Source organism: Spea bombifrons, chromosome 6 (genome assembly GCF_027358695.1).
Source record: "Spea bombifrons isolate aSpeBom1 chromosome 6, aSpeBom1.2.pri, whole genome shotgun sequence".
Lineage (NCBI taxonomy): Eukaryota > Metazoa > Chordata > Amphibia > Anura > Pelobatidae > Spea > Spea bombifrons.
Window position 1 is genome coordinate 10,910,259 of NC_071092.1, and position 4,814 is coordinate 10,915,072.

The window sequence follows — 4,814 nt, forward strand, 5'->3', positions numbered from 1 at the left end:
TACTGTGTATATTTTTACTGCAATGGGTAGTGACAGAATTGCCTAGAACATAGTAGAGGTCCAGTGTCTACAGCTATAATGGTGCGAATAGTGGCCAAGGCCAACAGAGAATGCCTTTCAACGAAAAGGGGCTTGTACCTCTCCCCCCCCCCTAAGCAAGTTTTTGAATCAGTTAACGTTTTAACGCATTGAATTATGTGTTTTTGGAAAGAGAAATCTGCAACGTAGTAAATTGAAGTTTTGTTACTATACTACTATACTACTACTACTCTACTTGCCGGGTCCTTTCTTTCAAAGCCCCGTAGTTCACTTTGGTCAAGTGCTGCTTGGGTCATGGCCATGGTGGGTATAGGAAGGAAAGAGCTTTCCAATTCTTTTAATCCTAAAGCGTTTGTTAATGCAGAAGATATACTAGGGGCGCACAGCTTGGAGGGAGTGCTTTTTTTTTACTGTATTTTTATCTATCTTACTGTAATGCAATATTCTACTCTGTATAGTTGCTGTTTATGATTTAGTGAGCATCTGTCTTTCTATATATAATCTTGTTACTTCAAGTTATTGCTGCTAGAAGTGGTTCTACAAGTTATTGAATCATACGGCTTCTCCATTTTGGCTTTATTTTTTAATGAATCATGAGATATTTTGAGTGTAATATGTAATATCTTGTTGTTCATCTGAGGTTGTATTTACCTAATATTTAGACCTACTAAGGAACAAATGATTTTTATTATGTCCTGATATGTAAAACCGCAAATTCAAAGAGGGTGTGCTTTCTTTTTCACATGATTGTATATATATATATATATATATATATATATATATATATATATATACTACCTATACTGCTGGTCACTTGAGTCCAGCTTGTTTGAAATACAGGAGCAATAAGAAGACATATTTGTCTACTATCTTCATACCATGCTCTTTCACAGAGAGGAGATCCAAAACTTGAACACACACGACTTTACATTGTAGCAGAGTGTCATTTCTTCAGTGTTGTAACGTGAAAAGATATAATAAAATATTTACAAAAATGTGAGGGTTAAGGTATACTCACGTGTGTGAGATAATGTGTATATATATAAAGAATCAGTGTGCTAACAACTCACACTTTTCAGAGTAGACCATTGCTCTGGTTGCTGGTTCAGACCGTTTGGGTGACTGTTATATTCTCTCCTCCTCTTCACTCTCGGCTCAAACAGGAGATTGATTACCATTGCTCTGAAATGGTTGCTCTGAACCAGAAGCTGGGTGATGGATGGACCTTTTAATCTAATGTAAGGACATTTTATCCTTTTGCACTTTATTAAATACCATGATTTTCATGTGGTCAGTCTCCTGTCTTATATTTGAGCCGTTGCATGAGAATGAATGGAAGAAGAGAATATAACAAAGGGTCTGAAAGTGAACCAGTGAACAGAGCAGAAAAGTTTGAGTTGTTAGCACTAAGTTTCTTCACACTAATAATTGTATTTCTTCTTTCTTTTTTTACGTATATACATTGACAGTTCCATTGGATGTCTCTCTACTGTCTGTACAAGCGCTTCTAATAGTTATCTCTCTAGTGTATGGTGTGATTTCTAGTGCACCCCACTACTTAGCACATTCAGCTAATAAAATATGCCTACTGATTGCACATTAACTTTGTTTGCAGCCCCCCTAGTATCTACCTAAGAGGCACCCTTAGCCCTGCTGTGCACAGTGTGCTAAACCGATGCCACACATATGCTCGCAAAAACAAGCACAGATTTTCCTGGGAATCTTTCTCCATTTTTTGGTCCAGATCAGTCAGACTTTGAAGTGAACATCAGATGAGTAACACTTGCTTCTGAATCCAGACAATTTCTTTTGAACTATGGCCAACACTCTATGTTACTGGGCTCCAGATATCCCTTAACATCAGAACTTTTCTTCCATAATGCATCCAGAAGCAGCGAGCACCCTATGCACATTTAAAGGAAAAAAATATACTTTTCACTTCCCATTGGCTTATGTCAACAACACATAGAAACATATGAAAAAAGACGTGCCCCATCGAGCCTATGATATTCCTATATGGGCACAAGTCTAGAAGACCATTCAAGTCTTGCCACTTTAAATCACAGTCAGTACGAGTGCAGACATGTCATCTCGATTCGCGATGGTACTATCGGAATGAACTCCTATTTTTCTGATTACTCCCGAGTAATATACCGAGTTAGTTTACATCTTGGATATTCAAATTGAGATTATTATTATTTATGCTCCAGTTTCGTGTGTAATGTAGGGGTTACATTTTATTGTCACCCCTAAAGCAGATCTGTCTGGACAGGAGGTTACGCAATGATGGCCCTTCCATATGTACATGTATACAAAATATCTCCAAAGATTTTACAGATTACCAAACAAAATGCACAAAATACAGCTATTTAATAAATGAATGTAATTTTGCCAAATGCTGTAATGGCAAATGTTTCTGTTTAAGTCTTACCAAAAACTGTAATTCATTACCTCTTGGCTGTTTCCGCTGTTCATTAGGTTTTTCCATGAGCCAGCCAGGCATCTGTTCTTTAAACGGACTCGTTTATTAACTTTCTTCACTCTTATACTTTGTGAAGTTATGTTTTGTACATGAAGATACAGCTCTCTTACTGTATTGATACAATACTTATTTTACGATACATACATGTAATGTTACTCTGCTGTTAATAATCCACAAATCCTCAAAGTAAATGTTTTTTTTGTGTTAATTTAATGTCATTTTTGTTTTACCTCTCCAGTTCCCCCCCCCTACAGTTCCATCCATGTCAAAACTTTATCTCTAACCCCACCATTAACAAGATAAAGATATTGTGATTGACCACAATCTGTAGCAGCAGAAAAGGGTTAATATATACATCATATATATATCAATATATACACTAACATGGCTGTATTCATGGGTTAATTAGCGCGTGGGATCCCGATTAAGAGGGGTTTTGTTAATCAAGTTAACCTGTTGGGTGCTGGTCAGATAACGTGAGGTGCTGCTGAATTTATTGGAAATTTGCATCAGGCATTCAGTAAAGTACTGGGAGGTTAACGTCCGCCTCTTTACAATCTCAGCCTACCTTAAAATCAAAACTGACCCGCAAGATGCCTTTTTTATGCATATCTCTGTTTAAAAGAACATCCAATCACTGGAACCTAACTTCGTCCATCTATATCCCGCTGGTTGCTTCTGAGGCTGGCTGAAGATTATGCTCATAGCCGAGTACTGCAGGCATCACGGCTTACTTGTGCCAGGTCAATATGTTTAAAATTGATTTTTTACATGTGATGGGGGCCAGGTATTTGCTCACCAAGTATAAAATTGGCTGAGAGTTGAAGTGAAAATTGGAGTTACATGTAATGATTATGATGGGAGTTTTCAGCCAAATGCAAACGGTCAGCCCTGCTTTACCAAGGGAAAGCAAGCCATGCCAGCCCATGGGCCCAGAGCTTACGAGGACATCATAAGAGAGAGTAGAGATTCTCATAATATTCATGGCAAGAACTGGCAGATCAGGTATAGCAAACAGCTGACTCTCCACCACTTACTCGTATAGCATCAGAAAGTGCTCCTAAAAACATGGCGAGCCTATGGCTAGCTAATTTATATATCCAGAAATTCTTAAAATGTCCAAAGAGGTCTCTTCTTCGGATGAATATGATGCCTCTGAGGCCCCAGACGCGTATGTTACGTTACATCATTTTCTATGTTGGCTGAATGAAAGGAATCAAACCTCCATTTTCTTTTGGGTTAATACAGCTATATCCGCCTTCTTATTAAATTGTTCAAAGAAGGACACGCTTGTAATGTTTATGTGCATATTATAGGTTTTGGGGCTGTAGAACATTGTGATACTTTCATACCCACTAAACATTCAGAGCTCCTAGAAAACTGCAGCAGAGGGACAGATACATTTGGGTCCAAAAGAGGGACTGCCTGGTATGTTTATGAGAAACGTAGTTTCACATCGGGTAAAGAACATCTTGTTGGCTTCTACTGTGTTAGAGTAACAAAAAACATCCATATTGTTATATCCTTTGAACTGGATATTTACATGAAACCTGGGAACTCTCTGGGTTTTTCCTGGAGACTCTGGGTGAAGCTCTGCTTCTCTGGGCCTCCAAGGAGGAACCCCTGGTTACAGGAGCGGTGTTGCAGCACGCCCCACTCCCTGGCCACTTCCCCTCCAAAAAGGGACAGTTTTCAGTGGAGCCACCCACCAACATCAGTGGAACGCTCACCAACGTCAGTGGAACGCTCACCAACATCAGTGGAATGCTCACCAACATCAGCAGGCCGCCCGCCGACATTAGGGGACTGTCCACCAACATCTGCAGACCACCCACCAATGTCAGTGGGACCTTCTACCTGCATTCTGTGAGAGCACCGGATAGCCGGAGCCTGGATGCTCCCAGGTATGAGTATTGCATGCTGGTCACCATTAATAGTATGACTGTGTATAGTTTGACTCGTAGGAAGCCAACTGTTTTGTGATATGGGTAGCACACAGAGGTCTATCCTTTGCTATATCTGTGTGCTTGTCATTATGTGTTATTATGAAATTATGCTTAATTTTTGTATGTATATTTCTAGATATAACAAAATATGTAGTTATCAGCAGGGCTGGACAGATACAGCATTTCAGAGCCCGGGACGTTTTTTTAGGATCCAGGAATGAATATATTTATATAGAGAGAGAAATTATAAATTATTGGCAGGGACTATGTCTCAAAGGCTCCGAGGATTTGTCCAGCCCACTGCATACACAGGATTATTTCACAGACTCTCAGTAAGGTACATCCTC